The sequence below is a fragment of the Typopeltis vanoorti genome, chromosome 4 (assembly GCF_054136105.1).
Source record: "Typopeltis vanoorti isolate ZY-2024b chromosome 4, IOZ_Tvanoo_1.0, whole genome shotgun sequence".
In the NCBI taxonomy this organism is placed as follows: Eukaryota; Metazoa; Arthropoda; class Arachnida; order Uropygi; family Thelyphonidae; genus Typopeltis; species Typopeltis vanoorti.
The window spans coordinates 79,702,561-79,714,785 of NC_143552.1; the positions used below are offsets into that span (position 1 = coordinate 79,702,561).

A 12,225-nucleotide genomic window follows, 5' to 3' on the forward strand; every position below is an offset into this window, starting at 1 on the left:
TTTGGGTGTCTAAAGCATGGTCAGCAAGTCCTGAGTGGCTGCTGTGATGAAAATGAATATAATCCTTATGCTCAGCATTTCTGATGTTGGCTATCCTGCCTGTTTGGCCACAGGAGGATAGTTTACAACTAAAAAGGACCTGGTAAACACCTAGTACATCTAAAGACTGTGACAGTCTTATGTAGCAGATAAGGGTTGCTGATTTTTTTATATGGTCAAGTAGTTGAAAGGTTGTAAAAATTTGTTAGTTTTTTGGACGTACCTTGGATACGTCCAAAAAACTAACTTGGATGTGAAATAGTGATAGCTTTGGTGTAGTGCTGTTCTGGAGAGGGTGTATGGGTTTGAGGTTTTAATATTTTTTGGATATGATAGGAATTGTAGCCATTGGTTAAGAAGGTTTTGTGAAGATAATCAAGTTCAGTAGAGAGCACATTGTTATGCGAACTAATTAATTTTGCCTTGTTATATAAAGTTTTAATAATTCCATACCGTTTGGGGGGGGGTGACTTTGTGACTGTATCTGCCAGTGTGTGTGTGTGTGTATGTGTTATTTATGGGTGGGGGGGGGGGTGTTCTGTAAACAGAAAATGCCAGGGCTCCATTAGACGGGCGTGTAATTAAAGTGTCTAGGACTCTTGTCATTTTCTTTTTCTAATGTGAACCGGATATTGGGATGTTAATTGTTTAGGTGTGTTAAAAATATATTTAGAGCATCCAGGCCATGCAGCCAAATGGAGAAAACATTGTCAACAAAGCGTAGCCAAACCGTGGGTCTATATGGGCCAGAGTTTAGAACCTTTTCTTCAAATGTTTCTATGAAGAAATTAGGCCATGGGAGCCTATGGCTGTCCCCTCTATTTGTCTGTAGAATTTTCCTTGCCAAATGAAATAACCAGAGTTCGTAGTAAACAAGGCTGAAATATCAGGAGGAAATTTAATTCGAATAAGTTCTAATGTGTCTTTAAGTACGACATTGGTGAACAGAGAGGAGACATCGAAACTAACCATAACATTATTGTGTTGGAATGTGAGGTTTTCTATATGGGTTTTAAAGCGGGCAGTTTTTATATATATATATATAAGGATAACCAAGTTATTTTATAAACTTGGTTATTTTAACTCCTAATCCCAAGTATGCAAACAATTAAGTTTGCGCCTGAAACAAAGTTCAAGTCTAAAGATGATACAACACCAGGGCAACTCATTGTAAAGGTGGGTAAAGCTCTGATCACTATTCTTAGTATTTTCCCATAATGTAAAGCACATCTCACTAGAAGATGTATACTGCAATGCATTATGGGTGGGGTCACTACCCAGACAGGTTTCAACCTTTTTTGAGGTCTCCTCAGTGAGTAGCTAGACCCTAAATACCAAGGGTATAGTAATACGGAGCCTTATCAACTTTACCTATAGAAGTTGCAACAAGATGTTTTTATTTTTAATAAAAATCTCTGGAGGAGATATAGATGTAATAAAATTTGTTTCAGGCGCAAACTTAATTGTTTGCATACTTGGGATTAGGAGTTAAAATAACCAAGTTTATAAAATAACTTGGTTATCCTAATATACAATATCCCCAAGGTAAAAAATTTATTATATATATATATATATATATATATATGTAATAAATTTTTATTTTTATTCTGAACACTCATTTTTACTCAGTAGAAAATATTATAAATTATTTTAAATGACTGATACCGAGAGATAAAGAGATGACATGGTTTATTTAAAAAGATACTACTAGTTTCGTTGAATGGATCAACTTCTTTAGGTATCACAATCAAAGAAATATACAAAAAATAACAGAGACTTAAAAATTGCATTAACAATACTAATCCAAAAAAACAGTAGTACATTTTGAAAACAGTAATGCAAGCTTGAGTTACAAATAAAAGTTAACTACGTGCTGTCACGAGTGTGCCAGTATTGAACAGAGGCAATGTGTGTCAGAAAGATTGAAACTTAGGGAGTTATTGATATGGGAAGAATCTAAGGCAATTTCTCTGGACTCGACAATCTTTCTTTCAAGTTCATCATAGCACACATAGATATTAGAAGTTTGTGTCCAGTCCACAATGTGTTGGCGGCCTTCATCTGAGTTAACGGAGAAAAGAACATGGCTAGAGAGAGCGCTGGCTCTAGCCCTGTTGTAGGAAATATCTCTACAGTGTTCTTCCAAATGAAAAAAGGATGGATTTAGCAGTTTGGCTGTAGTATGGCTTTCCACAATCACATAAGATCTTGTAGACTCCTGGAAACTGAGTTGGAAGATGTTTCTCTTTAGGTTTACTAAGTATGGAGCGAAGTTTTGGGAGTGTAGTGAAGCAAGTTCTGAAGTTAAATTTCTTAAGAATTTTAGCTAGTTTTGGTGAAAGAGAGCTGATGTAAGGCAAAGAAATAAAGGCCCTGGGGGAAAAGGGATATTCAGAAGCAGTTGAGCCTTTATTTACCCCCCCCCCCCCCAAAGCCTGCCTTGCATTGGCTCTCTTTCACCAAAACTAACTAAAATTTTCAAGAAATTTAACTTCAGAGCTTGCTTCACTACGCTCCCAAAACTGCTAAATCCATCCTTCTTTGTTTGGAAGAACACTGTAGAGATATTTCCTACAACTGGACTAGAGCCAGTGCTCTCTCTAGCCACGTTCTTTTCTCCGTTAACTCGGATGAAGATCGCCAACACATTGTGGACTGGACACAAACTTCTAATATCCATGTGTGCTATGATGAACTTAAAAGAAAGATTGTAGAGTCCAGAGAAATTGCCTTAGATTCTTCCCATATCAATAACTCTGTAAGTTTCAATCTTTCTTGCGCATACATTGCCTCTGTTCAATACTGGCGCACTCGTGACAGCACGTAGTATACGTTTGTTTGGAACTCATGTTCACATTACTGTTTTCAAAATGTACTACTGTTTTTTTGGACTAGTACTGTTAATGCAATTTTTAAGTCTCTGTTATTTTTTGTATATTTCTTTGATTGTGATACCTGAAGAAGTTGATCCATTCAACGAAACTAATAAACTAGTAGTATCTTTTTTAATAAACCATGCCATCTCTTTATCTCACGGTATCAGTCATTTAAAATAATATATATATGTATGTTTGAATAAATTTTAATGACTGATACCGAGAGATAAAAAGATGACATGATATATTTGAAAAGATACTACTAGTTAAACATCTTCAGGTATCACAATCAAAGAAGTATATAAAGAATTACAGAGACTTAAAATTGCAATAACAGAACAAGTACAAAAAGACAGTAGCATGTTTGAAAACAAAATGCGAGCTTGAGTTCCAAACAAACGTGTACTACGTGCTGTCGCGAGTGCGCCAGTACTGAACAGAGGCAACGTGTACGTCAAAGAGATTAAAACTCAGGCTGTTGTTGATATGAGAGGAATCGAGAGAAATTTCCCTAGATTCGACAATCTTTCTCTCAAGTTCATCATAGCACACATGGATGCTAGAAGTTTGAGTCCGGTTCACAATGTGTTGGCGGCCTTCATCTGAGTTAGCCGAAAAGAGAACGTGGCTAGAGAGAGCGCTAGCTCTAGTCCTGTTATATGAGATGTCTTGACGATGTTCTTCCAATCGTAGAAGGATGGATTTAGCAGTCTGGCCATAGTATGGCTTTCCACAATCACATAAAATCTTGTACACTCCTGGAAACTGAGTTGAAAGATGTTTCTTTTTAGGTTTGCTAAGTATTGAACGAAGTTTTGGAAGCGTAGTGAAGCAAGTTTTGACGTTATCTGCGACAGCATGTAATGGAAAATACTAGGGGTCAGAGAGTGCTTGATCTAGTAATTACATTTGAGGATTTGGCTTTAACAAATATGACCACATTGCCACCAATCGGTGAGAGTGATCATAGGGTCTTGACTTGGGAGGTGGCTAAAGGTGTAGAATTTTCAATTAAGACAGGGTAAATGTGGAATTATCGAGCTGGAAAGTATGACAAGCTTAGGAGTTTAATTGGTTCAGTGCCATGGCATGTACAATTGCAAGGACTAGAAGTCGATAGTGCATGGGAGGTAGTTAAGAAGTGTTTGCATGAAGCAATGGCTGACTGTATACCTAGAGTCCGAATAATAAATCAACTAGGGGTTAAATGGATGAATAACACCATTAAGCTTGAGCTGCAAAAAAAGAAACAACTATGGAGGGAATTGAAGGAGAAAGGTGACCGGCAGGCACACGAACGGTATAAAGCGCAGGCCAGAAGGGTAACGAGTGTGGTAAGAAAAGCAAAAAAAGGATTACGAAAGAACATTGGCCATGCAGGCTAAAGAGAATCCTAAACAGTTTTTTAGATACGTAGCAAGTAAAAGGAAAAATGTACATGGCAGATTGATTTTAAAGAATGCCGATGGTAGGGAGGTAACTGAATCAGTTGATATAGTTGAGTTACTGAGTGAGCACTTTGCAAGAATATATCATCCAGGTGGTGACATCGCAGAAACGAATGTACCAGTAGATTATACGCGAATTGTGGTGAATGAAGTGGAGGTGAGTAGTCTATTGCACAACCTCAATGTCAATACATCTGTGGGATTGGATGGTATACCAGCTCATGTTGTACGAGAAGCAGCTAAAGAATTGTCAGTACCCTTGACTATTTTGTTTAATTTGAGTCTTGGGTCTGGGTTAGTCCCGAGGGGGTGGAAAGAGGGGAAAATAGTTCCACTGCATAAAGGTGGTTCCAAGACTGCTGTTGTAAATTACCGACCGATTAGCATATCAGGAATCATCAAGGTCTTAGAGAAATTAGTCAAGAAAAGAATACAGGATTGGATAGATGAAAATGGGATATTGTATGGGGGACAACATAGTTTTGTGAAGGGTCATGCCTCAGTAACTTGCTCACATTTTATAACACAGTGACGGCTGAACTGGATAGGGGTAATGGGTTTATAGTTCTACCACTGGACCTTGGATTTTGATAGGATACCACATAGAACCCCAATCAGTAAACTGGAGCAGATGGGGATAGATATAGGGTTGGTGAGATGGATAGGTGGATGGTTGAAAATATTATTTTCAAGAACAGAGTGGTTTATTCAGGAGTGGAGTCTAAAAGATGGCTTGTGACTAGTGGAGTGCCACAGGGCTCTGTTCTTGGACCACTGCTTTTCAATTTGTTCATCAATGATATAGGAAAGGATTTGAGAGGAAGTGTTCCCTTGTTTGCTGATGATGCAAAGTTGGGTAGAGCAATTATGAGTGCACAGGATGTCAAAATTTTACAGGATGATTTGGATAGTTTGGAGGACTGGGCTAGGAAAAATGGATGTCAATTTAATGTGGCAAAGTATAAGGTTATGCACTTTGGGGTGAAAAGAATAGCAGCAGTATATCGCATTGGTGGAACCGTGCTCCAGGAGATTGATGAGGCCAGGGATTTGGGAGTGTTGGTGGATAAGGAATTGAAGTTTAGGGGGCACATTGCAAAAGTGACTAAAACAGCTCACCAAATCACTTGGCTTCTGAAAAATACTTTAACATGCAGAGACAAACAAGTTGTTGTTCCTCTGTATCGAGCCTTGATAAGACCCCATCTGGACTACTGTGCCCATTTATGGGCACCAGGTTTCTTCGTGATGGGGAGGAAGTGGAGAGGATCCAGAGACGAGTGACCAAGATGATAGCAGGTCTGTGGAATGAACCTTATGAGAATAGGTTGAAGATTTGTGGGTTGCAGAAATTGGTCGATAGGCGAAGGAGGGGTGATATGATTGAGACATTCAAATTACTGAAGGGTTTCTATAAGATTGATCCAGAAGATATTTTTGAAAATATGACTGGTGGTGGAAGGACTAGGGGCCATGAATGGAAGCTGGGCAAGAACGTGGTTGACAAGGGTATTAGAGCTAGGTTTTTTACTTGGAGAGTAGTGAATGAGTGGAATAAGCTTCCAGAGTCTGTTGTGGGTGCTACGACCGTGAATGAGTTCAAGGCAAGGTATGATAGATACTGTGTGAATGTCGAATAGTTGTTCTTGACATGATGTTAGGGCCTCCCTCGATGAGTCTTGTCGACTCCTTGGAGTTTCCCGGAACAACAACAACAATAATAATAAAAAAACTTCTTGAGAATCTTTGACAGTTTTGGTGAAATAGAGCTGATGTAAGGCAAATAGATGAAGGCTCTTGGGGAAGGGGAATCTTCAGAAGTAGTTAAGTGACTTGGGGAAAGAAATTTGTCAATTTTCTTAGGAGAGAAACCATTATTAATAAAAGTTTTTTTTAAGAAAAAGGAGTTCATTTTCAATTTCTGTTTCTTCTGTAAGTAATGATTTGGGTCGGTGAGCTAAGGTGGAAATAATACCAAATTTTTGTGGGAGATAGTGATGGGAGGAAGCATGAAGGTATCTATCAGTGTGAGTAGGCTTTCTAAAAATTGAGATTTTAATACTCTCAGCATATCTGGTAAGTTTCAGGTCTAAAAAGGAGAGGCAGTCATCTGATTCCAGTTCGAAGGTCAAAGAGATTTTTTCGTGGCACTTGTTTAGGTGGTCTAAAAATAAATTGAGGTCGTTGACACCATCTTCCCAGATGAGGAAAATATCATCAATATAGCGATACCAGAATTTTGCTTTAAGATGGAAGGAGTTAATAGTCAGCTAACTCAGACGAAGGCCGCCAACATATTGTGAACTGGATTCAAACTTCTAACATCCATGTGTGCTATGATGAACTCGAGAGAAATTGTCGAATCTAGGGAAATTTTTCTAGATTCCTCTCATGTCAACAACAGCCTGAGTTTTAATCTCTCTGATGCACACGTTGCCTCTGTTCAGTACTGGCGCACTTGCGACAGCGTATGATATACGTTTGTTTGGAACTGAAGCTCGCATTTTGTTTTCAAACATGCTACTGTCTTTTTGTACTTGTTCTGTTATTACAATTTTAAGTCTCTGTAATTCTTTATATACTTCTTTGATTGTGATACCTGAAGATGTTGATCAATTCAACGAAACTAGTAAACTAGTAGTATCTTTTCAAATATATCATGTCATCTTTTTATCTCTCGGTATCAGTCATTAAAGCTTATTCATAATATTCCAACCGAGGAAAAATGAATTCTGAAAATATATGTGTATGTATATGTGAGGGGGGGTGTTGCTAGTATATTGGAAAGCATTTTTGCTAAATATTTGCTAATTTGTATGTGGTTGAATATCAATGCCATCTACAATTGTATGTAATGGCACACTGTTTATGCATTTTAGATAGTCCATGTATATGTCGGGGAGGTCTAGAATTGTATAGTTTTAGTGTATTAGTAACTTTAACAGATCAGGAGGTGACCTTTTTTAAGGAGTCTATGAAGTGATCTGATCTCTGTATTGGTAGTCATAGTCTAAGGCAAGGTAGGTTGAGCGATCTTGGAGTAAAAAAGCAATTTTAATGTGTAATAAAAGTAGTTAGAATTACTATAGCATTTCCGTTATCAGATAGTAAAATAGTAATTACTAAATCTGCTAAAGGAATGCTAAATGATCTTCTGTATGCCTATTAAGAACTCTGATCTCACTTGGCATTGAGGAGAGAGTGTTCCTCTAGAGATGAAACTTGTATGAATTTATGATCTGAATACGAAGAGGAGAGGTGATCTCAGCAATTCACCTGGAAGAAGAACTGTTTAACTAAAGATTCAGAACATTAGGTGTGAAAAGTATTGTCAGATATTTCTGGTTGATAAACAATTTGCTTTGGGACATAATGTATAGTACATAGCCCAGCATATCTTCCACTTGGTCATTGGAATTGGAAAACTGGGAGCCAGTTATGTTCAAGTCACAAAGAAAGATGACTTCACTGTTAGAGAAGTAATTGCAGGAAGTCATGCTACAAGGATAAGAAATCAAAGATGTTACAATGATTTTCAGAATTGAGGAAGCAGTGAAACAGCAGATCAACAAAGAAATCTTAAAAAGCCACAGAATATCAAAGTGAATATTTATTATTGGGACGGGACAGGAATAGCAGATCACACATAACCACAAATATTGCCCTTTTGGTTGAAGGAATGCACAGTATAGTTGGCATCTCCAACTGGGAAGGTTTTCTTTGGACAGTTAAGATGGACTGTTTTGTTGGCAGGAATCTGGGGCTTCAGTCAAAAATAGGAGATTGGATTTGCATGTCTGTAGGTGATGGTGCACATAATTTAAGTTGGGTGTTTATACCACAAATGTTGAAGTGAATGCGGAAGAGTATATATATATATATATATATATATATATATATATATATATATATATATATATATATATACAGTCATACCCCGACTTATGCAAATCCGGAGTTACGTGGTTTCTTATATGTATGTATTCCCGTTCCGCTTCACCACTAGTCGTATGTTTCCTGCGCCGGCCGCATTCGCCAGTGTTGCACATGCTGTGAACAAGTTCTGACATGTTTCGCGCGGTCTCCGTTCAGACATGATTTTTATAGTCTATAAACCTTGCAATTGTTTAATGTTATGTTCTTGATACAAATTTTATCACATAAAAAATAATAATGTTGTCCAAAAGAAGCAAGTCCGATTCTGATATAGCTAGCAAGAAAAGAAAAACATAGACTTTGGAAACAAAACTCAACATTATTAAGGATTTTGAAGGCAGAATGAAAATTTGTGAGCTAGCAAAGAAGTTTGGTCTACACGAATCCACAGTAAGAACAATCATAAAAGAAAGGTTTACAGATTTTGGAGCATAGATTCTAACGGGGAACGAATTGTAGGCACATGGCAAGGAATAAAAAAAAAAATCATTGACTTGCTATGAAGAAATTTTGCATGACAAGAAAAAGACATTATGCCGTCAGAAGAATCTATTAGATTTTATGAAACAATCAACATAAAAATAACTTTCTTTTTTTTTTTATGTACGAAAAACTACAATTATGATTATATTTCTTTAAAAAAAAAATAGGTGTTTTTGTAAACCTGTGGTCCCAATTAACTAATATTTTGATGTTTGTATATATAAATTACATGCAAAATTATACCCCGTGTTACGCGAATTCGACTCACGTGCTTTTTGTAGGTCCCACCTACTGTGTAACTTTGGGGTATGACTGTGTGTGTATATATATATATATATTTATTTATTTTTTTTAGGGATGTTTGTTTTTTATTTTAACTACAGTGATGATGTATCAATTTGTCATAATGGTATTTAAGAGGCGGGGAGGAAAGCAGGATAACATAAGCAGGAGAAAATATTCTTAGGCATGTCACACATATGGAGAGCATCCAGGCTCCATGTGATATGTAGCCTCAGCAGTGCTCTGCATACCACTACAACACCTTTTTTCCAGGAGCAATCTTGAAGTATAGATGGTAGCAAGGTTATCTGCCAGCTGATGAACACAACTGCCCAGTTTCTGCCCAAATTCCATCTGGCAGCTAGTCTGTGGAACCGTTTTGCTTTTGTGCTCTTGAAATGGAGAGGTTCTGGATTGCTACAGCATGTTTAGTATGCCATCACTCACCTTTCATGTTAGAAGGTTGTGGGAGCAGAAGTGGCTTCTGCTATATCTGGTCTCCTGCTCTGGAGACCAGATGTAGAATCAGTCACTTCAGCCCACAATAAAGCATGATGGTGTTTCGCCAGATGATGATCATCTACCACCTAGTAAGTATAGTGGGTATATGGGAAGATATTTTTTGACATTGTGGATACCAAAGACCTGTCAGTTGAAATGGGATACATATCAAGGTGAGGTTGATTTGATTGGAAGCTATATATATATAGTCAATCACTAGTCCATTAGTTGCTCATATTGATATATCTTCTTTATTTATTTTTTAATAAATAATTAAAGGAAATTACAACGTAAACTAGGATATACATTAAAATAAATTTTAATATACTTCAGTATTTCGGCAACGTCACGTTGCCATTTTCAAGAAACTTAAGAACAAGACGCATGCAAGCAGGCACAACAAACAGTAAGTGAGGAAGAAACAGGAAGCTATTATTTCTCCTAAAGTCCTGATGGTGCCCCTAGCGGGCAATGTTGGTATTCTTGGGCGATTGGGCTGAAGGTCTTCTGATGTAGGTTTCCCAAATTTGAGGCAGTCTCATGCAGCCAAATTTGTTGAAGTTTGGATTGTTTCTTAGGGCTGAAGCTGATTCCACGAAAAGCCTTTCATATTTGTATTTACTACGGTGTATTATCATGGCTTTCTTCCACAGTATTCTATGGCAGGTATCCAGCGCATGGTTAGCAAGACCAGAGTGGCTGTATTGGTGAAACTGGATGTAGTCCTTGTGTTCTGATATTTGCTGTCCTGCCTGTTTGGCCAAAGTAGGACAGCTTACAACTGCAAGGGACCTGGTATACACCAGGTAGGTCGGGGGAGGGGGGGGTTGGTCTTTAGTAGAGCAGATAAGGGATGCCAATTTTTTATATGGTCTGTCATGTTTTTTAGGATTTTTGTAATTTTTTCCAAGGTGCCTCAGATATAGGGTATGGTGATGGATTTAGAGTAATCCTTGTTGTGGGGGGGGGGTATAGTTTATAGGTTTCAATATTTTTTTGGATTTTTTTGAGGGGGGGGGGGGTAGCGATTGGTTGAGAAAGTGTTGAGAATGTGGTTAGGGCATTGTCATTTTGAGCAGATAAGTTTAGCTTATCTGTTGTGTAGTGTCTTAATCTGTTGTGTAGTATCTCCCTGTTGTGTAGTGTCTTAATGACTCCATATTGTTGCGAGGAGGGGTGGTGGAATTGTTGGTGAATGTATCTGCCAGTATGGGTGGGTTTTCTATAGACTGAGAAAACCAAGGTTCCATCAGGCTGGTGAGTGAGTCTAAGAAAGGAAGACAGTTGTTTTTTTCTTCTTCCAGGGTGAATTTGATTCTGGAGTGTTGGTTGTTTAAGTGTGTTAGGAAGGAGAGGAGTGCATCGGAGCCATGTGTTTAAGGGGCAGAGTTTAAGGCTTTCTCTTCAAAAGTCTCCATATAAAAAGTTGGCCAGGGGTGGGGAGAGTGGAGAACCCATGGCTGAGGAGACATCAAAACTGACCATTATGTCAGTGTGTTTGAGTAAGGTTTTCTATGCTGGCTTTGAAGTGGGCTGAGTTTTTTATGTGTGAAGGTGTGTTGCCAGTATAGTGTGAGAGAGCTTTGGCCATATGTTTAGCTAGTTTGTATGTGGGGGAGTCAATGCCATCCACTATGGGATGTAATGGCACATTTTCCTTATGTATTTTTGGGAGTCTATAAATATGGGGGGGGGTATGGAGTTAAATGGTTTTAATTTGTTAGTGACTTCTACAGGCCAAGAAGTGACCTTCTTAAGGAGCCTGTGGAGTTTTCTAATTTGTGAGTTGGTGGGATTGTACTCGATAGGGAGGTAAGTAGCCCGATCTAACAATAGAGCTTTCAGCTTACCTGTGTAATCTTTTTGGTTAAGCAATACTGTGGTGTTCCCTTTATCAGCTTTGGTGATTATTATTTTCTTGTTTTTCTTTAATTCTAGTAGAGATTTAATTTCCTTACTTGGCATGTTGGCTTTTGGTGGTTTAGCTTTGGTCAGAACACAAACCACATCCAGTCTAATATCGTTGGCGACGTGGTTTGGAAGGTGTCATATCCTGCATTCATTTTTTATCATAATATCTTCAGGAGGTATTCTTCTGGGCGCAATGATGAAGTTGTGGCTACGTGCAAGGGCGTCGAGTGCTTCAGGTTTCACACTAAATGACGAAAGGTTGACTACCGTTTCGGTAGGAAGTTGTGGTTTTGAGATTGAGTTCTTTTTTAAATTTTCAAATTTTTTGATGTGTCGATCTCGTACTTTTTTAAATTCTTTCTCTGCTGCAGTACACGAGATGTCGTATAAAATAGACCAAATTTCGTGGCTTAAGGTGCTTGAAAGGTCATCTTCGAGTGCCTGGATAGCTAAGTTAGCATCATTCAGGAAACAGCGAGTCGTGGTGATTTGTTCCCTGAGCAAGGCTTGGCTGGCACGGTTATATTAACGAAGAGCCTTTTGCAAAGAGAAACGGTACTTGAATTTGACAGTTAGGAATTACCTGGTTATCCCGGTAGCGTTTTAGGAAGGCGAGACAATTCAGTTGTCTTGATAGCTTTAACTTCATTTTACCGTAATGGCGTGCTTTACGTGCAATATCATCTCCGTGGATTATCATAATTCTCTTGGGAAGGTTTAGACGTTGGTTATGCAGTTTACTAAATAAT

General features: G+C 38.1%; 1 protein-coding gene across 1 annotated transcript in view; it reads left to right on the forward strand.

The window, feature by feature from the left end:
• Positions 1-12,225, forward strand: part of LOC150107437 (protein argonaute-2-like) — a 218,859-nt gene that overhangs the window by 94,388 nt on the left and 112,246 nt on the right. The gene's annotated exons all lie outside the window — the stretch shown is intronic.